General features: G+C 39.9%; 1 protein-coding gene across 2 annotated transcripts in view; it reads left to right on the top strand.

Moving 5' to 3' along the window:
* The window catches only part of RBM47 (RNA binding motif protein 47), a 240,335-nt gene that overhangs the window by 45,546 nt on the left and 172,370 nt on the right, over positions 1-22,419 (top strand). For both annotated transcript variants that reach the window (XM_074348873.1, XM_074348885.1), the window contains one exon: positions 9,428-9,531. The gene's annotated coding sequence lies outside the window, so the exon portion shown is untranslated. The remainder of the gene's footprint in view (positions 1-9,427; positions 9,532-22,419) is intronic.

Raw genomic sequence — 22,419 nt, forward strand, 5'->3', positions numbered from 1 at the left:
TTACTAATTGTTAATGGGAGTGAAAAGAAACTAATTTCCTACTGACAAAAATAAATTGCCCCATTTTTTGATGTTCAAAATAAGGGATTTCTTACATTAAGGGATTTGGAATCACCTTTCACTTTGCAGCTTTTTCCATCACTGACAACTATGTCTGCCATCAAGGATTATGCTAATTTACATGGGTATATTTATTAAATATCATTCAAAATACACTTTAAAGGTCTTTTTTTCTTCTTTCTATACTTGCAAAACATTTCCTATCTTGTCTTTGTTTGTGTGTCTGTGTGCTCATACACATGTGTTTTGTATGTAATTTTTTATACATACATATTCCTTTTCATATTTTTTCATTATAGGCTATTACAAGGTATTGAATATAGTTCTCTGTGCTATACAGTAGGACCTTGTTGTTTATCTATTTTATATTTGTTAGTTAGTATCTGCAAATCCTGAACTTCCACTTTATCCCTTCACTCTCTCCTTTCCCTTGGCAACCATAAGTTTGTTTTCTATGTCTGTGAGTCTATTTCTGTTTTGTAAATAAGTTCATTTGTGTCGTTCTTTTAGATTCCACATATAAGTGATATAATATGGTATTTTTCTTTCTCTTTCTGGCTTATTTCTCTTAGTATGTCTATCTCCAGGTCCATCCATGTTGCTACAATGGCATTATTTTATTTTTTATGGCTGAATAGTATTCCATTATGTAAATATACCACAACTTCTTTACTCAATCATCTTTTGATGGACATTTAGGTTGCTTTCATGTTTTGGCTATTGTAAATAGTACTGCTATGAACATTGGGGTACATGTATCCTTTTGAATTAGAATTTCCTCCAGATATATATGTATATAATTTTCTAAAGCAGTTTTATAGCTTGGATGACAAAGGATAAATTGATCTTCCTCAGTAAGCAATGCTATAACCATGCATTGTTTGGTTCCAGTTTTGAATGTCCCCTGGCTCTCTAGCCCTCAGAGTTTGTGCTCTGTGGTACCTGAAATTGTGAGTGCTCCAAATTCTGAAAAGACATAGATCCATAATTACAAGAATTGTCTTTTATTTTCATTAGAAGTCCCTAAAATCTGATGGGGTTGGGACCAATTTACATTTTGCCTGTTGATTAAGAATTTGAATATGGAAACCTGAGTTAATGGGCATTACATTTCTGATTTATTACAGTGATATTGAAAAGTAACCTTCCTGAGCTGACTCATGGTTTAATCCAATAAGGAATACATAAAGATTAGAGAGAGAGAGAGAAACATATATATACACATGTTTATCTATTATTTATGGTACTCTCTTATCACACTGCTTGGCACAAAGTAAACCCTGAAAGTAAGGCATTTGATATAATTATTGCCACCCTGCTACGGATATCTCCTTAGAAATGGAAGCTGTATCAAAACACTATGAGATGTGAAGGGTAGGCTCTAGAACAACAGTGTCCAACAGAACTTTCTGTAATGATAAAAATGTTCAGTACCTACTGTGGTAGCCACTAGCCACATGTGAACTGAGGAATGGATTTTTTTTTTTTTTTAATTTCAAGTAACTTAAAATTTAAAGTCACATATGTGGCTGGAGTACCATATTAAACAGCATGACTCCAGAATTTTAAAAGATATCAACAAAGAATTAAACAAAATAATATAGCTCTGGTAATACAGGAAGAGTAAGTCTTTCAGACTGCTAATAAGATACCAAAATGGGGAAATCTGTAATAGGTAAAGAGTCACGTTAAACTTTGTGACAAACAGCCTTTATTTAACAAGATTTTTCATGTAATTGATCATACTGCAATGATGAGGGAAGGTGAATTAGAATGGTAACATCTAGGAAAGGCATTCTAAAATATAATCATGTAATTTATTACTATCACATATATTTACTTCAAAATATATTCACAAAATTTTAAATAATACCGAATGGAATTTCAGGATTGGTGAAATCTAAGCTTTCTTCCAAGACAGAAATAACTCCAAACAGTGGATTCACTGATAACTTCATTTTATGTGCCAGGTTTGATTGATGAGTTATCTAATTCAACAAATTTCTAGAACCCTTAGACTCAGGGTGTGCAAGGATGAGCCAAACAGACACAGGAGAGAACATGTCAGGAAGTAGAAATGACCTGGGAGAAAGCCTTGTGCTAGAAAGGACTGAAATAAATGCAATGTGGCTGGAGTAGAGACAGACAGATGGAGGGGAGTACAAAAGGAGGGAGGTGAACAAGGGCTAAGTCTTACAGAAACTTTTAGGCCAGAGGATGGAGTTTGAACTTTCTCCAATGAGCAAGTAAAAGCCATTTGAAAACTTTTAAGTTGGGGGTTGAAAAGAGATGATGACAAGATCAGACTATTTTAAAGATTCTGCTGATTGGAAAGAAAACAAATGGATGGACGCCTGTCTAAGGAGAAGCATGGGAACCAATCTGGGAAATATGAGGGCAATTGAGTAATACACAAGGTCTTTCAAGAATAAAGTACATCTTTACCTTGTTTCATGGCACAGCCACAAGATGTTTTCCAACACAGCAGCCAGAAGGATACTTTAAAAAGTCAGATCCTATCATTTCCTTGCTCAAAACCCTCCAGTGGACCCTCATCTCACTCAGGCCTAATACTGCCCTATAGGGCCCTATGTGATCTGAGCCCCACAATCTCTCTGACCTCATGTCCTATAATTTTTTCCCCTCATGCCACTCCAACTCCACTGGTCTGCTAGCTGTTCCTTAAACATGTCAAGCCCTCTCCATAGCACAGACTTTGTCCTTGCTGTCCTTTCTGCCTGGAATTTTCTTCCCATCAGATATCCCCATGGCTTCTTCCCTCATTTCTTCAAATCTCTGTTTAATGTCCTTATCAGTAGGCTGCACCTTATCAGCCCTAACCCCATATGTAAGACAGTACTTCCTGCCTCCCAAGAGTCCATTTCTTCTTATCCTGTTCTCCACAGCTAATGTACTATTTATTTACTTGCTTGCTGTTCCTCTCCCCACTAAAATGTAAGCTCTGTAAGGGCAGGGACTTTGATTTGTGTCCCATATCTTCAGCAGTGTAGGTATACAATAATCATTTGTCAAGTGAACAGATGAATGAATGAATGAGGGATAGATTTGATGACCTCTCCAACTTCTTCCCCAGCTCACTGACTGTAGTTTGGAGAACCACAACCAGCATGTCATGTTCTGCTAGTTTGTATAGAAACTTCCTGCCATGACTGCCTTCCCGACTCCCCTACCTTGTGGAAAGTTCCAAGAATTGTGGCCAATCTTTCCCATCTTCTACTTCTTTCTCCAGCTCAGTTATCTACAAGGAACTATGCCAACCCTTCACCCAGGACCAACCCTTTCCAGTGCCAACTACCTTCTCGCCGACTCTTGTGCTTTACCAGAGGATGAGGGAGCAGATCAAGATGGCTGGGAGCCATGAGGGCTGGATTAGGGGGAGCCTTTGGTGACTGCAGCCCAATTGTAGAGTTTTGGAACTCCTCCAAGGACACACACAGGGCAGCTGCTGCCAGACCATAAAATGTTTCCCATACCCCGCCTAGAATCCATACTGGCCATGCAATGCATAGACCTCCAGTCTTATGAAAGAGTGCTTCTAAGCTGGTTGTAACACAGATGTGCTACATGTGTTGAACTCACCTGATGGGCTATTTGTTGGCTTTAGATTTTAGAGGAGGAACCAAACAAATGGGATTTTTAGTCTGTCTCAAAAGCACCAGTAATTTTTTAAAAATTGTATTTCATGGAAGTACAAAGTAGAGAAAAGAACCTAAATTAGGACTCAGAAATCTGAATTTCAATTCCAACTTGTGACTTGGTGTGTCCCGTAGCCTTGGGCGAGTAACTAAAACTCTGCTGGCTATAGGTTCCCATCTGTCAATAGGAATAACTATTCCTGCTCTGCCCGACCTCTCAGGGATGTTTTAGGGATCATGAGACAATAATGGGTGCACATTTGGTGAACTATACAATACTCTTCATACACAGAGATTTTTGTGAACAGAAACATATTGGTGGCATCACTCAAATGCCTGACAAAATGAAAGTGTGATCTCTCTTCATCCAGTAATGAAAGAATAGTTCAACAGAGGTGAGGAAAGGAATCTTGATGCATTTTTGGACTTTGCATTTCCATGGAAACCACTACCACTTGTCTGTAGAGAGATATTCAATTACAGATGCATTTTTACGGCATAGACAAACTGCTTTTAGTTATTAAGTTCTCTTAACCAAAAAAAAAAAAAAAGATGGATTCACATAGTCATGGTGACTAGTTGAAATTATAGCTCTCAAAAGGAATTTACTTTTTAATGAATGATTGCTTTCACTGCATATATATGTGTGTATGTGTGTGTGTGTATACATGTATATGTGTATATATATGCTTATTTTAAATAAGTGTGTATCCAGAATGCTTTAAAAATATACTCCACATATTGTAACCTAAGCAAATAGTTTAATTAAGATTGACATGCAAAGTGCAATGTTATGAAAGAAAATGTCATCATCTTTGTTGAAGAGTATGAAAGAGGCTCTAACCTAGTGTTCATCAGTCATTTGCAAGCATGAGGTTACAGTGTAAATCTAGAGAAGTGGTGAGACTGGTCTACTGTTTCTGGAAGAAAGAGTAGGTAGGCATAGGTGAAATCCCAAATAAAAACCCTACAACAAATAGAATTAAGTGCTGTATATGTCTCTTCCCACACATTAGAAAGACTTGAGACTTACCAAAGAGAAAAATCTAAAATTGCCTTGGGTGGTTGATTCTGAGGGTTAGGCAAGCCTCCTATACTGCGTAACCCTAACATGAGGTCCCAATGTTCAGTTTCCAAAGGGTTATCATCCAGCATGGGACTGAACCATGGCCCTGGCATCTTCATACATGCATTTCATTACTCAGTAGTTCCTCTGCAAGATTAGGGTAAGGAAGAGGGTGGGATCCCACCTGCAATGTAGGCTTGGTTACAGCTGTTCCTTGGTGACAGAAAGAGTAAAACTAAACCACTGAAATAAGGTCTTGAGTTTATCTGTGAATTTCAAGTGTCTGTGATAGTCCCATCTGCATGGCATGGAACTCCAGTGGGCCTCACTGAAACTGGCACGTTTGCAAGGATTTCTGAGCAATGAAATGGAAGTTTGGGTTTCTCCCATTTTACTGGTTACTGTTTGCTCTGGTTGGGAGGGAACTAGTGTGTATCTGGTGGTTCTGCCTGTGTCACTTGAGTTCATCATTCTATCCTCTCTGGAGCTGAAAACCTCACTCTTCAGAACCACCCCTTGAATCCCGGTTGTTCATATGTTTGGCAGCCTGTGGATCCCATTGTCTTCCACATGTTTTAATCATGCAACACGTGAAGCTTGTGAAATGGAATATCCACATTATATAAATTGCAATAATCAGCTCTTGACAGATTTCTACAAAATGTATGTCGGTAACTTCCTTCAATGTCCTGAGACATTTTACAAAGAATCATTGTCAACGTTTCAGAGAGAAAGAAAAATGAGATAGTTATCTATACTATTTCTCCATTCTAGTATTGCATGTGCCTGGAAGCCAACCAGATTTATAACAGAGTTTAAAAGGTCAGCCAGAATGTACTGAATATATAGTAGAGGCTAAGATTAACTTTCCTTTGGTTTACTGAGATAAATTGGGGTTGGGTTAGTCTGGGGGGAGGAAGGAGTCACTGGTCTAATAATATAATTCATTGCCCTTTAATAAATCTTTTCTTACTTTCCCCTTCAATTTGTGCCCTTCTGTGCTTTTTATCATATCCAGAGAGTTAGGTAATATTCAGGTCTATTAAATGGCATCTTGTTTGAATATGTTCTTAAAAAAGTTACTGTGAAAAAAATTAGTCATCAAATCGCACACATTTCTCTATACCATGAGAAAATATAAATGATGCAATTCAAACAATTCCTTTATACGTTCTCTAAATTGAACAAAGATGTGGAGTTCCCCAATGAGAATGAATTTACTTATATCAGTCCCAAACAGCAACACTTTGCTTGAAATTCAAGTGGACGAGGATGTTTTCTGTTTGATGAAAACCAGCTTCTCCTCTTAAGTTGCAAACAAACCTGCTAAGTTCCCATGTCCCATGAGTTTTCCTGGAAATGCTCCAGATTCAGCCCAGTGTGGCCAGAAGCGTGGGCTTCTGGGACACTTTGGGGACCACATCTATGGCTGAAAGAGCTCTTCCGAGCTCTCTACACCTGTCTCCCCGCTGATAGTGGCCGGAGCAGAGCCATTATTGCTGAGGCTCTACAACTCTTAAAAAAAAAAAAAAAAAGCCTCTTGGCAATATCCAGGCTCTCCCTCTTCTGCTGTGCTCCTCTCTTTCTTAACGTCCAGGAGCTGCCAGTGGTCACTGGCCCGACTCCCTCCCTCTGCTTGGGCTCCAGGGTTGAAATTTTGCCATCAAGGAGCTCATATTTCCTCAGCCCAGGGTAAAGAGTCACCATGATCCTGTTTTTAACTCCTGAGGAATTCTAACTACCTTCTTATATACATGGCTTAATTATAGGGATAAATTTTATATGTGATTGAGGTGCCATGACTTCACCATCATACTTTGAACATAGACAGTTACAGTTTATTATTTAATTCGTGAGAATAAAACTATTTAAGTTTCATGATTATAGACATATGGACCTGGGTGGGGTGCGCAGGTTAAGTCCCTTGCCTCAAACCCGTAATGGACATTAGCTGTCTTTCGAAGATGGTGTTTATTTGTCTATCCCTATCGATCTCAGTAAGAACTATAAACAAATAAAAAACTGGACACATTTTTTAAGAAGAGAGACTGGTTCTTCCTCTGCATTCTTTATCCCAGGACCTCTCCTTGGGAAAAGGAGGAAGCAGTAACGTAAATCTTACCAGCATTCCTTCTCTTGGTGCGAGACTTACCTTAAAGACAGTTTAGTCTGATCGCTGTATTCTACAGATGGGGGAAGGGAAAAATCTCAAGGAGTTGTAGGTGTTTGATAGAGAAGTGAGAGAGAAACCTCAGACTCCCTATGTCTAACCCAGTGCTCTCAGCATCGTGTCACCATGTCTCTGGGTTATTAAATCACTTTGGGCACATGGGCAAAACTTTACATGCAACATTTTCAGTTGTTTTGTACTGATTTCTAGAGTATTGTCCTCATGGTAAAATCTGTCTTTTCTACTGTTTGCCCAAAGCCAGTACAGATAGACAGGCCATACTGCCCCAAAGACTGTAGAATACTTCTGCGCTTTGAGGAAGGCTGTGGCCAGGAGAGAAGTTGGGTAGGGCAGTGGTTTTCAAGTCCTCTCACCACTGTAAGAAATACACTTCATTTTGTGACCCAAATCCCACGTAACATGACTATGAAGATGCAAGTATATGTATAAAATATAACTAAAATAAATTCCACAGAAAAATACTCGCCCTTACTATTTCAATGAATTCTGCTCTAGTGATTAAAAAATGTATGTAGTTTGTGACCCACTGAATGGGACATGAGTCTGTGGCTTTACTCAGTGGGGATGTACCTGGCTTTCCTCCTCATGCTATTCCTGCCCAAAATACAACCAAGCATATTTATTTCTTAATATGGATCCAGCCATTCCCTATAAAACATCTCATTGGGAGCCATCTTGGTTGGTACTCAGCATGATCAAAGGACTTTCCAGTGGGCATGTCCTTGGGTGTGTCCTAGGAGAACAGTTGCTCTTTGAGGATTGAGCTTGTGTATCCTCTTTCAAGTGGCTGAATTGTCTTTTGGGTCCCCTCCTCATCTTCCTTCCCAAAAAAGGAATCATCAATAAATGGTTGCAGACCAATGTGCTCTACTCAGTGCTGTGACCTTGAGCAAGTCACTTAAACCCTTTGATCTTCAATCCCCTGATCTATAAAATGAAAAAAGGAATTCCACCTCACAAGGCTGTTATGAAAGGTGAAAAATGTATTAAATGAGAAACTTCCTTCTCAACTTTAAAGTAAATGTTAGATATAATTATAATTTTACCTGTAACACTGTAGGCCATGACACATTAGAATTAAATATACAATGACAAAGCGAACTGAATCTCTGGGAAGGTTCCTGATGCTTCTACAACTCTCTGGTATTTGATAAACTAACAAATACATTAATATATTATAAAAGCAGATTATTAAAGCTATCAGTATCTATATAAAGTTATATGTTGCTACCTAACAAACTGCCTTAAACTTACTGACTTAAATTCAAAGAGAAAGAAAGTAGAACAGTGGTTATCAGGGGCTGGGAAGAAGGAGGAATGGAGAGTTAGTGTTTAATGTGGACAGAGTCTCAGTTTGAGATTATGAAAAGTTCTGGAGATGGATGGTGGTGATGGTTGCACAACAGTGTTAATGTACTTAATGCCACAGAACTCTGTACTCTTAAAAATGGTTAAAATGGTAAATTTTCTGTTATGCATATTTCACAATAGTAAAGAAACACTTAGTGACGTAAAACCACAACCCTTTTAAAGTCAGGATTTGGGGCAATGCTCAGCAGGTTTGGCTCGTCTTTGCCCTCTGTGGTGTCTCCTGGGACAGTTCAATGGCTTCACTGACCACTTTGATGCTGGCTCTTAGCTGAGGTGCCTCTGTTCTCCACATGGCTCTCAACCTCCAAGCCTTCTCTCTACATGTGGCCTCTCTCTACAGCTGGACAGCCAGGACTTCTTTACAAGGCAGTTGGGCTCTGAGACAGAAAGCAGAAGCTCCAGATCTCTTAAGGGCTTGAAGTCCCAGAAAGTTGCTTCCCCTGTACGCGAGCCATTATGCAGGCACAGATTCAATGTGGAAGGGGCCTGCCTGTGGGCATGAATTCAGGGAGGCACGGTTTGTGGAGGGGCATTTTGCAACCCCACAGAAGCTGGCATCTCGTAATCCATGCCACTTTGGTAACATCTCTCCATGCTCTGCTTCTTGAATTCTGTTCCAGTGCAGTATCTACAAATTAGCAGTGCAAAGTGTGGTTAGGAGGATCAACTTTTGCAGGAGCCTTCAAATGTTGGCTCTATTGTTTGTTGGTTGTGTGACCTTTGGCAAGTTATTCACCATCTCTGTGTCTCAGTTTTCTTATCTATAAAATGGGGATGGCAGTAGTATTTATCTCATTGTGTTGTTAGTCCTGAATGAGTGAATCTGAGTAGAAAACCTAACACTGCCTGGCAGAAAGTAAGAACTATATAAGCATTTGCTATTATTGTTATTGTTGTTTTTGTCTTGTTTATTATAAAACAAATAAGGGTGATATGGTGGGAAAGGGGATATTTAGGGCTAACTAAAGGAGAAAGCCTGGAAACTTGCTTAAGTCCATGGGACCTCCCTGCCTCACAGAGTTCTCACTTGCATCTACATCCCTCACTGATATTTAAACCTCTTTTCTTTTGTTCTGCCCACAGGAGACATGGCAAACAGCTGATCAACATCTCCTCATAATAATCCCCTGAACACCTGAAGACAGCTGTGAGAGCTTAAAGATTTGCTGAGGCTAATCTGAACACAGGTAATTGAGTTGATGATATGTTCAAATGCACATAAACCTACACCTGGACACAGTTGCTGGGTTACTAATGGGCACCCCACAATTCTCTACACCCCCTTGGGAGCCGGAGTGGTAGGTCTGGTCTTCCCTGAATGCAGTCAGGGAGTAAGCCTCCTCTTTCTGAGTAGACCTGAACAGTGCAGGCAGAGGCTGAGAGGTGCCATGGGTTTGGAACTCTGCTGTTCAAAAGAAGAGCTAAACCCAGGAACAGATAATGTTGAGCAGTTAATTAGCACCTACTGTTTATATCAGTGAGTTCTTGCTGAGCTCACCAATGCCTAATCCAATAGGCACTTTTCAGTCCTCAGCTTCCTGGACAGCCCTCTCACAGTTCTCATCCTCTCTCATTTTGGAGTGAGGCAGGACATTGTGGCTTTTTTCAAGTATTGCAACCAGAATGCCTGGATTCTAGTCCAGGCTCTCCCACTTACCAGCTGCATGACCTTGTGCAAGTTACTTGGCTGGTCAGTTTCAACTTTGTCCTGATCTTCATCTATAAATGGGATTCATAGTAGTTCTATATTATTGGGTTGCTGGAAATATTTTTTAAAAAAATTTTCTTAGCACAGTGGGGAGACATAGTAAGAATTCAAAATATTAAAAAAAAAAACTTCTCCATTGACTTTTGGGACAGTGGCTCTTTTTCTGCCTGTTAGCCCACTCCTTCTTAGTCCTCGTTTGCCAACCTTCTTCTTTTACTCATCCATGAAAAATCAGCAGTTCCCCCAAGGTTCTCTCTTTGATCCTCTACTCTTCTCATTTTGAATAACCTCCGTATGACTCATGCCCTTGGTCTCAATTACTATCTATACACTGATGCCTTATAAACCTTTATCTCTAGGCTACCTTTTCATTGAAGAGTATCTCCATCTGGATAGTCCAAGGCTCCTTAAATTAAAAATGTCTAAAACCAGGACATCCACCCCTGGCTATGATGGAATAGAAACTGATACCAGACTAGCCAACCTACCATTTTTTAAAAATCACTAAACAAAGCAAAATATTTGAGTCAACTATTTCAGGCAGCACAAGTCTGTGATCCCTAAGAGAAGAGAAATTCAAGAGGTGAGGTCCACAATAATCACTCTGGCTCATTATCTGGGGGCTATGTCCAACCAAGAAGGAGTGAGCTAGGAAACCAATTGAGCTGAGCAGGCAGAGATTGGAGTTTATGGCAGCTGAGCAGCTATAATGTACAAGTTAGGACACTGAGAGGAGGGAGTTTGCAGAGGGAGGGCTCCAAAAATCTTGTGTGGATCCCCTGTGGGTGCTTGGCTAAAAGCTGGTTTGCACATGTGTAAGGTAAGACTATCCAAGGATTACCAGATACCAGCTCCTGTGGGGTTGAAAGCTGAGCAGGGATATTAGAGTTCAAGCTATGATGGGGGTCATTGGAGTTTTGGCTCAGCCTGAGTGAAAAGCCACATTAACACTTTGTTAATAACACCTCAGGCATCCAGCTGGGACACCAGAAAGAACACATCTTAAAAGTAAGGACCATGTTCTAAAGCAGATAGTTCTCAGATAGTTGTCCCCAGGCCAGTAGCATTAGCATCACCTGGAAACTGGTTAGATGTACAATTGGAAATGCAAATTCTAAAGTCCCATTTGAGTCTCAGTCAGGGACTTGAAGGATGGAGCTCAGAAATTTGTGCTTTTAACAAATTCTTCGGATGATTCTGATGCATGCTGACCTTCGAGAACCACTGCCCTAGAGGAAGACCTGCACTAGAACTGCCCTAACAATACCTTATGCAAACCTTGACAAGAGCACAGGGGAAACAGTGTGAAGGCTGAGCATGTTGAGGCAGAGGGCTTGGGAAGATAGCTTGGATTATGCCACAGTTACAAACATCCTTCAAATCTCAGTGACCTACAACTGCAACTCACACTGCAGGCCCGCTGGAATTCAATGGGGGCTCTGCTGTCTGTTCTTGCTCCTTAACCCAGGCTAAAGGAGCAGCCACTGCGTGGAATATTGCCAGATGCCATGACAGAGGGAAATAAAGAGCCTGATAAATTTTGTTCTAGTTTTTAGTTTCTAGTTCTAGTTCTCAAAGCTTCCTCCATCTCTTTGGCTGAATTAGGTCACACAGCCCCATCCAACTTCAGAAGCAGGTCAGAAATGTGCAGTTTTACTTTATGTTCAGAACAGGATGTGGTAGTAATTAGTGCTGGTGTCTAAGTATTTCTGGTTCCCCTTTTGGGTTCATGGTAGGATTGCACTGCTCTGCCCCCCTGGAGTTGGCTGGGGCCATGTGACTCTTGGGCAGCAACTTTGAGAGCATATACACAGTGAACCACACTCCCTTCCTGTTGCTGGAAAGACAATCCCCTCACTGCTGTGAGGTATGTATTGAGATGAAGTCTCCATTATTCTGGATTCCTATGTGACTATGAGGAGCATTGCTCCCCGGCCAACCTGCATGGGACATGTGGTAATAGCAAAGAATAATTTTGGTGGTTTTAAGTCACTGAGATTTTGTAACTGTTTCTTGTCACAGCATAACCTAACCTGTCCTGACTAATATACTCCCTTATAGAGTCATCGTGAGGATTAAACAAGATAATTTATGTCAAGGGCTTAGTACATGGTTAGCACTCAATATATGTTAGTAATGCTCATTCTTGCTGGAACCCTTGTACTAACCTTCTAACCACTGGTGTCTGACCCTGCCCCATTTACTCCATCCACTCCACTGCCACTAGAGTGATCTTCCTAAAATGCTAATCTGATTATCCCCCTTACTTGAAATCCTTCGGTCTCTCCTGACTTTGATAAAGCTTCTAAATTCTCCAGCAGGGGTCCAGACCTTCCATGGCCTGGACCCTGCCTGCCACTCCAGCCTCATTCCCCACTAATCTCCCAAAGGTCCCTAGGATCTGGCCACATCAGGCAACCCATTCTTTTCTTGCTCTTCTTACATTTATACCATTGCAAATGCTGTTCCTTCTGCCCAGAGAACCCTTCCTTCTCTTGCCCACCAAGCAAACTGCTTATCATCCTTAAAGACAGCTCAAATATCACCTCCTCTATGAATCTACTCTGATGCACTCAGTAAGAGTTATTCAGTAATACGGTTGTCACATTAAGTGGTAGGGTAACAGAATAAGTAGAGGTGATAGCTATTTTTGACATTTGAACTATGTGAGATACTTTATAAAGACAATATTTTTGATAAAATGAACCATGAATAGATAAAATGCCTCAGGAATATATGTCTAATTAGTATTCTATGGATGCACTTTCTTTTACAAATTGTGGTATTAATAGCCTTGAACATCTGCAGTCACTTTTCTGGAAGGATTGCTGTCCTTTCTATGGCAGATATTTTCTATTCCTTTAATCTGCAGCTTCCCTGTAAGTTCTTTATTGTCCCTCTTGCTAAGAATAGTAGCCTTTTTCTGCTGTGTTTTCAGAACCTTTAACCTCCACTTCCACCATAAAATTCATAACCATTACCCAAACAGTACTGCCTGAGACTTTTCCAACAAAACTTTCTCTTGGTGAGTCTGTGACTTGATTTCTGTGAATTGTAATAAATTCCAGAATTCTTATATTGCCTATTATTATCAAACTAGCACAGTTTTACAAGATTAAGTTAGTCCAATGGCAAATTTTCTAAATAAGAGAACTCTAAAAACCTAAGAAATATATTCTCAAAGATTTGTAAAGAGAAGCTAGAGCAGAGGTTGAGGTGAGGAGGGCATACAATAATTAGTAAGAAAAGGAATCTTGAAACGTGGGTGTAAATCAACCTGCATACAGCCTTGTGGTAGAGTACGGGGATCCAGAATGACTTGGAGCAGGTATTCACGTAGGAACCTGTCTCTGCAGGTTAGGTCTTCAGAAAAAAGGAAATACGGCTAGTGAAGATATAAGTGTGGCTCCCAGTTATTAATGAAAGGGTGACTCAGAACTTTAACAGCTCTGAGAAAAAATTGGGGCACCACCCACCTGGGCTAGTCTTTAGACCTGGGAGTTGGGGTAACTGCACTTAGCAGAGGGGAGGAAATAGAAGAGCAGAAACTCAGGTTTGGGAAGGGAAAAGGACACTCCAGAAATACTTACCTCTTCTCCTACACCAAGGACAGAGGTGTTTTGACCCCCAAAGACAAAAAATAGCATCAGCCATGGTGGGTGATTTCAAAAAAGAAATGTAAATTCCCCAAAAGAAAGAGTTGGAGCAATAGCTCAACCATGTCAGCATTGATGGGGAAACATGTCAAGTGATGTTTGCGCTGATGTTTTCGGTTTAAATAATCTGTGGAATTATCGAAGGGCCCATCCAGTGTTTAGTGTATTGTGTCTCTGAGAAAACATACTCTCAGTTGAAAATGAGGCTGGAGTACAGGCTATTTTTCATTTGTGGCAGCTTGTATCCAGGTAGCCACCTCTTTCAAATGCATAATACCTTTAGCAGAATCTGACTAGTCACACAGTGCAGAGGGACTGGCAAATTAAACATTTAATGGTCATGAACAGAAATGTCCATTTTTATTTTTATAAAGATACTAACTGCATAGTTACAAGGAATAACAAAAGGAATGTAGTTACTGAAGTCAGTTCTTTCCTGGATTGGGTCTGAAACATTCTGAACATATGGATTGTTTGCTGTTGGTAATGAAATGTGCTATAGAGGCAGGCCACATCAGGTCATGTAACAAAATTAAATCTGATGAGCAAGGAGTTGCCAACATTGGTCAATCCAGATTGATAATGTAGTTGTTGGTCTTTCATTTCCTAAACTTATTTCAGGTGATAGAGCAGGGGACCTGATCACTCTTTGTTATTTCAGATGAAAATGAATGAACAAAAAAAGAAGTGATGGGCTCTGTGGAATTATTTGCTGGGATTAAGTTAGATGGGTTTCAGAGATGGAGACATCTCTGCTTCCTGTGGTAGCTTGAAAAGCATTCCAAATATTACCCTGGTCAAGACATACATTTCCCTTAGTGTCTTTGCATTTTCAAGTTAAAATCTAACTTTTTTCCAATTTTAGAAAAAGATGAAAGGCCATCTTCATTTTGAGTGATATTACCTGAAAACAGCAATTTTTCCTAAATGGCAAAGAATCCCCCAATTATTTCAAAGAATGTCTGAAACACCAAAAGCTGGAACCACTGGATTAGCTCGGAATTCAGGAGTCCTCTGTGACAGAGAACTAGATCAAGTTTTTTGTTTTTTTTTTTTTTCAAGACCAGAGATTAAGGAAGTCCATCTTCAAAATATACTTGAAAAGCCTTCAGAGCATGCCAGTGTAGGAAGCCAGCAAACTGGTGCGACTGAGGATTAACATCTATACAGGATGGTTGGTTAATAATGCTCCTGAAGTCAGAGAGTATTTGTTCCTCTGACTCATGTGGGTCAACCAGAGGGCAGGATATGGGTAGGGTGGGGGAGGGGTGGTAGCCTGTAGCCGTTAATACTGTATTCTAAAATTATTATTGATTTTATATACTTTTAATGATAATGTAGAATTTATCTTAAAATTTCAAATAATCTTAAAGCAAGAGGGGAGATTTTTATATTGATTAAATAGATGCATTGATTAAAGTGTACCACATGTTGCATAAGGACCACTGAGGTCCCTCATTTAGACTCCTTTTTGCAAAGAGTTCAAGGCAGGCCTTTCAAATAGATTCATCATGATTCACAATACTTACAGTCATTTAAACTACAATCTCAAGAGAAATGGTAAAATCAAAATCTTCCTATCTAACCACTAGTGACTCTCAGCTTTTACTCTATGAGAATGTCTGCCCTTTCTTCAAAGTATCTACCTTTGTTAATAGTAAAAGAGACGTAGCTAACATCCCAGTGGTCCTTTTCCACAAGAAGGGGAAGTCTGCTTTCAAAGTACCAACAACTTCTACCACCACACACTGTCACTGTGTTCAAAAGGAAGAGTATAGTCAGAGCAAGCTTCCAGAATATGTAGTTCCTCATAGAGCATGTTCAACTGGACCACTGTGGACCACAGACCCTTTCAAGTACATTTCATAGCCCCACAATGACTTATCTGAAGCCTCCACTCAAAGCTTACTCTGGATGGAAGGGTCTGATTGAGACAGTAAAATTGTACAAGTGTGCCTCCAAGCATCTCCACTCAAAGCTTCCACTGAGCCATGTAGTTGGTCTGGTTAGATCACCAGGCTTTGGACAGGTATCATGACTTCCTGCTTTAAATGCATGCCCATCAAGCTTTTAGGTATCATTGCCATTACATCACAAAGAAGCCTTTACACTGTCAGAAAGTTCTAGATAAATGGTTCCCAACCTTCTTCTTTATTAGAATCTTCTTACTAACAACAACACATTGTTACTTTATTTGGAGTTTTAGTATTTATTGAGTGAGAAAACTACATAACTGCAAAAAAAAAATTGCTATCAACCTAAAATTGAGAATTAACTTGTTAATCAACATTATCTATAGGTATTTTTTAAAAAATAATAGCTATACCTGAAACATAGTCAATCTTCAGGCAAGATTTGAACACTTGTTTTACCTAAGGCTCTTACAGTTGCAAATAACAGAAAAAAACTCTCCCCAAAATAGATTAAAAGGCTCCAAGGAAGAGATGAACACCAAGCCTTGGGAAGGGTCATAGTCAAGAGCAGTTCATGGCTTCATTCTGTCTGCCTAGTGGACAAGAGTGAACTCATCCCAGAGAATTACATCCTCCCACGAGGAAAGATATTAAGAAATACACTCAAATCCTATAATTTTTTCCTGAAGATCACACAGTATTAGTTGGCTAGGGCTGCCATAACAAAATTCCATAGTTTGAGTCGCTTAAACAACAGAATTTTTTTTCCTCACAGTTCTGGAAGGTGGAAGTTCAAGATCTAGGTGCTGGCAGGCTTCTCCTAAGGCCTCTCACCATGGCTTGCAGATTTCCACCTTCTCACTGTGTGCTTACGTGGTATTTTCTCCATGTGCACATCTCTAGTGTCTCTTCCCCTTCTTGTAAGAACATTAGTCATATTGGATTAGGGTCACCCTTATAATCTCATTTAACCTTAATTGCTTCTTTAAAGGTCCTATCTCCAAATACAGTCACATTGGAAGGGTAGGGCTTCAACATACGAATTTTGAAGGAACACAATTTAGTCTATAATAGACACCATATCTATCTGGTTTTTTCTCTGTAGGACATATAAATTGCCATTGGCCAAAAGCACAAGAATTCTTCCCAGGCTAGTTACCTTATAAAGTAGGTAGGATTATACAGTTTTGATAACTCAGAGTTGAACACCAAAGAAGCACTGACTCAGGAACGTCACACTTCACAGGAACACCTCCTGGCAGATTTAAGTACTGCTACTTCTCTAGCTGCTCATTTTGCGGTTCCAATCAGCAAGGAGTCCCATGATTAGCATATCAAGGCTGCTGTATAGAATTTTTTAAATATCTGTGGAATTATAGAATATATCCAAGACCAAATGGAGGGAATCCATTCACCTCTTTTTTGACATCCAAATTAGGGAAAAGCAAGGAAACACTATACACACGGCTCATTTCAACCAAATTATTTCTTTAAATGAAATAATACCAGTCCTCATAGGTTTGAATGCCATTGTCATGGGAAAAAATGAGAAAAGTAGGGAAGAGTTATGTGTTATTTAGTGAAAACTGGAATTTGAACAAAATCTTATTTGAAACATAAGGAAAGAAAAAACATTGAGACTTAAGACTTTTCTCAAACTTCCAACCAACTTGGACTGAGTCAAAACAAATACAGTTGACCTGTGAATAACTCAGGGACTGGGGCGCCAAACTTCCACACAGGTGAAAATCTGTGTGTAATTTATAGTTGGCCCTCTGGATTCTGGCTCCTGGTTCCTCCCTATGCAGTGTTCTTCCATATCTGTGGTCCAGCATCCATGGGATTCAATCAACCTCAGATAGTATAAGTACTATACTATTTACTTTTGAAAAAAATCTTCTACAAGTTGGCTGCACATTTCACACCTGTGTTTGTTGTTCAAGGGTCAATTGTATATGAACTCTCAGATCAAAGACAAAAAACTGAAAGGCCTTTACCAAACAAGGCTAAGCCACAAAAAGATCTAAACTACAGCTATATATAATTCCAATATGAAAGAACTATAATTCAAACCTTATTATTTTTAAAAAATGTGAATTTTCATTTGGGCTTATCATTTCTGTCCCCTCTAATTATGTGCCAAAATAAACAGAATTGTCCATATTCTGGTACATAAAATCACTTTTATGATGTTGCCTTACCTGCTGTTAATTATCACATGAATAATATCATAAAGTATAACATTAATAGAAATTAGTAGTTTTAAGTCTTAGTCCAAGGAAGAAAACCTCTTTCACTAGTTAAATGCACCTGCAAGCACCGGCCCCTCCTCGGCACAAGCACTGCTGGTTCTCAGCAAGGAACAATCAGTCCCAGAGGTGCCTGGGTATTATTGAACGCAGATAGGTAATTACCGACTCTCGCATTTTCCTGGTTGACTCTGCACATTGTTGATTGGTGTGCTCAGGCAATTTGATGTTTTCTCTGCACTGGTTTCTGAACACAAAGAGCTCTGTTGTGCCTGTTGAGAGCCATCTTAGAAATAAAAGAACCCAAAGTCCATGTTCCAAATTAGCAAGTTCTGTGCCACATGAACCTTAGGGGATCTACATTAAGCAGGCAAGGCAAAAGGTATCTTGTTTGCAATTGTAAGATCTTTTTTATCGTAGCTGAATCTCTGTCCTCATCAAGTCTTTGCAGTCTTGCATTGACAGCTAATGGGACAGAAGCCAGGTTTAGTTAGCCTTTGCCTTAAAGGATCCTGATTTCTAGGTCCATTTGTCTGTGCAATCATGACTAATGAAAAAAAACCCACCTCTATTTATTTCTGCTGCTATACTTGCTAGTAAATATGGATGACCATATTGACACCAGAGGGTCAAAGGCAGGCTGAAAGTCTCTGGCAAAGGTAAGAAGTTTAGAATGAGAAACAATTTTGGTGTAAGAGTGGGAAAACAGGCACTTATATGTGGTAGAGGAAGTGCACTATGTGATGACGTGAGTGTGAACTATAGCCTTGATCATCTGTAACATAGTCAACCCAAATAACCGTATCTTGAAATTAATTCATACCTCCATCCCACTCCCCTTTTATTTTTCCTGAGTCTTAAAATGTGCAGAAGCCATTTCTTCCCCATTTTAAGGTGGCAGGACTTGAGTCAATCCCCAGAGTTCAGTTGGAATCTGTACTATAAAAGCCTGAGCTCAAAGTCCTGTGTCGATGAACTCCACCAAATTACATGGGAAGGAAGAGGAAGAGAAATCTTTGCCAGAATTATTTGATAAGAGAGAGTTAAGTCATATGCTCAGAAGGAAAAGGGGGAACTCAATCTTTTCCTTATTAAATTAGGTCAAATAGAACTTCCAAATCAAATCATCCAATCAATGCTCCAATTAAAATAGAGATCACTTATGTGTGAATTACTGTTTTAACACCCATGAATATGAAAAAGATAGTAAGTATTTACCATAGACAATTTACCATAGAGTTGTCTTATACTTGACTCAATGAGTAGCTCATATACTTATCTGCTCCCTGCACCACAGGGTCCTTATCCGTAAAAGTGGCTAAATGATTGTCTACAATTTTATGCATATAAATTACTTCTAGTTTTCAAGGAAGAAGATTTCAAGTCTGGTGATTATTTTATGTCATATGACATAGATGACCTTAAGAAAGGAAGATTGTCTGGGTAGGTCTGGTCTAAATACTTGAGCCCTGAGAAACAGCCCTTAAATGGCTGAGAGCAGAAGTCAGATATACTCCGTGTGGGACTTGGTTTGAAGGATGGAGAGGCCACTGGAGAAAGAATGCAGGCAGCCTTAAAGAGCTGAGAGGCCCTCAGCTGACAGCCAGCAAGGAAACAGGGACCTCAAACCTACCACTGCCAGGAACTGAACTCTGCCAAGAACACGAATGCCCTTGGAAGAGGACCCTGAGCTCTAGGTGAGAACGCAGCTGATTGATACACTAACTTCAGCCTTCTGAGACAGAGCAGAGAACCCAGTTATACCACCTTGAGCTTCTGACCTACAGAATTGTGAAATAGGACATGGGCGTTGTTCCAGTCCTCTAGACATGTGCGAATTTGTTATGCAGCAGGAAAAAACTGATACAGCATTAGTATCTCCCTTTTTCATGGAAGAGGAAACTGCAACTCAAAAAAGTTAAGTAAATTGGTTAAAACTGTCTCGTGATTGTGGTGAGGGCAGGATCTGATTGAGGCCTGACTTCCCAGCCAGTTCACCTTTCTCAGTCGCTGCTACACCACCTACCATGGGGGTGCAGGCGGACCTTCCACCCTCTGCTAGGTAATGTGTTCACCAGCCAGGAGCCATGGAGGCAAAAGGAATAAGGCTCTCCAACTGAGGAAAGGGTGACTCAGATTCTTATTTTTAGAAACCAACGTGAAACTACTAGCTGAACAATAGCTTGGATTTTTACAGTGATCTGGACCCATGGGAGTGGCCCTCACTGTCTGCTCTGTTAAGATGTATTAGTTGGTGTCTTTCTTAGGCTACAAGCACTAGTGGTTGATTTCCAAATAAGTGGAGCTGAATGAATTTAGACAGATTAACATTCTAACAGCAAGAAATGGGAAGAAAAGCGAATCCTGTGGTGCTTGTTAACGTATTGAAACACACTCAATAAAACCCCTCTCCCCAAGGCCTAGCTTTATAAATATTCACCTTATAAAGAAAGGTCAGTTTAAAAAGGGGGAGTTTTAAAGAGCAATTACCACCAGGATCTGACCCCATCTTTAAAAGTCTTTAAAGATGACTCCTGGGCTTCTGATTATAATAACTAGGTAGTTAATTTTGCCAACTGAGACTACCTCTGTGACCTTTCTTCCTCCTTCCTGTTTGCTCCTCTCCAGCCACAGGGCCCTGGGGCATTCCTTAGAATGTGCCAAGCCCTGTGCTGCCTTGGGACCTTTGCTCTGCTGTTCCGCATGGCCTGGAACATTCTTCCTCTAGTTCCTGCCCTTAATTCACTCAGATCACCATTCCACTGGCATCATACTCAAGTGTCTTTCCCTGATCATCTTGCTTAAGGCAGTCGCACTCCCTGCCTGTCACTCTCTCCTTGCTCTGCTTTATTTTTCTTCATAGCACTTTGGCCACCTGATACTTCTCACACATAAAAATATATCTGTTATCACCTGTCTCCCACACTAGAATGTAAGCTCCAGAAAGGTGGAGAGGATTTCTTTGTTTTATTCGTTGCTGTATCCCAGTGTCCAAAATGGTTCATGGCATATAGCAGAGACTCAAATCTTAATCGAATGAATTAATGAACCAGGAACAAAAGCATTACATGTGTTTAAATAATTTTTGTTGCTTTTGTTTGTTTGTTTAAATAATTTGTCACTCTTGAGGAATCTCTGCAACTGCTTTGTTTTCTCTCTCTCTTTTTTTTTTAAAGCATTTGCTAACCTGTTCAATATGGAAACGATACTTGATTGCATGGTTGTACAAAGTCCAGAACAAAAAAACAAGATTAAGAACTAGAGACAAAAAAAAAAAAAAAAAAAAAGAACTAGAGACAGACTAAGGATGAAATTCTTCCTTGCCTTTCAATAGTCATATGACCTTAGAAAAGTCATTTGTTTCTCTTGGCTTCAGACATCTTATCTTTTAAATGGAGACAGTGATAGAGTCCCTTTTTTTTTCATTTTTTTAATTGAAGTATAAGTGAGGTACAATATTGTATAAGTTACAGATGTACAACATAGTGATTCACAATTTTTAAAGGTTGTATTTCACATATAGTTACTACAAAATACTGAACATATTCCCCGTGTTATAACATGCAAATGATAGAGTCTTATTTGAAGGGCCAAAGCAAATGGGATATGGAGGTTGCTTCCTACACTAAGAGCCTTTGAAATTAGAATTCAGTTGGTAGGGAATCAGGGAGTATCAGTCTTAGCCTTCCCAATGTTAAACGTAAACTGAGTATGTAACTCTGGGCAAGTCCTTTAACCTTTAGGCCTTCAAAGAAACCAACATTTTTTGAGGTCCCCTTGAAATGAGGTCCAGTCACTAGCAGGGGTGGGAGTGGGGGAGGGGCAGGGTCAACCAGATGTTGTGGTGTTTGCAAGACCTTGATCTCTGTCCCTACAGGGCATTGGTCTACCTGTTGTTTGGTGGGGGTGAGCTCAAGACTAAAACGTTGGTTCAGTAAATATTTTCTGAGCACTTGCCATGTGCTGTGTGCTAGAGGATATCACAGTGAACATTGCAGATAAGGTTCCTGCCCTCTTACATTCTAATTGTAGGAAACAGATGATAAATGGGTAAATTATAAATGAATCAAGACAAATAATAAGTTCTAGGAAGGAAGCAGAAGAATGATATAATAGAGAATGGCACATAGGAACTATTGGGCTAATTTGGATCAGGGAAGCATTTAAACTGAGCTTTAAAGGATGAGAAAAATATAGCCACAGGAAGAACATTTCAGGCAAGGGGAAGGCAGGCATACCATCATGGTCTTGAGAATGGAAAGAGATGTTCTAGGACCTGACAAAGGCCAGTGTGCAAAGGGTGTAGTGACTGAGGGGGCAGTGGCATGAGATGAGGCCATGAGGCAGGCAGGAGCCACTTTATGTGAGTGAGGCCTCACGGCCATGACTTAAGGTGACCAGTCACCCCTATTTGCCCAGAACTGAAGAGCTTCCTGGGAAGCAGGACTTTTAGTGCTTAAATCAGGAAAGTCCTGGGCAAGATGGGATGAGTTGGTCACCCTCACCATGGTAGAGGGTCGTACTTTACCTTGTCTGCAACAGGAAGTCA

Source organism: Camelus bactrianus, chromosome 2 (assembly GCF_048773025.1).
Source record: "Camelus bactrianus isolate YW-2024 breed Bactrian camel chromosome 2, ASM4877302v1, whole genome shotgun sequence".
Classification (NCBI taxonomy): Eukaryota; Metazoa; Chordata; class Mammalia; order Artiodactyla; family Camelidae; genus Camelus; species Camelus bactrianus.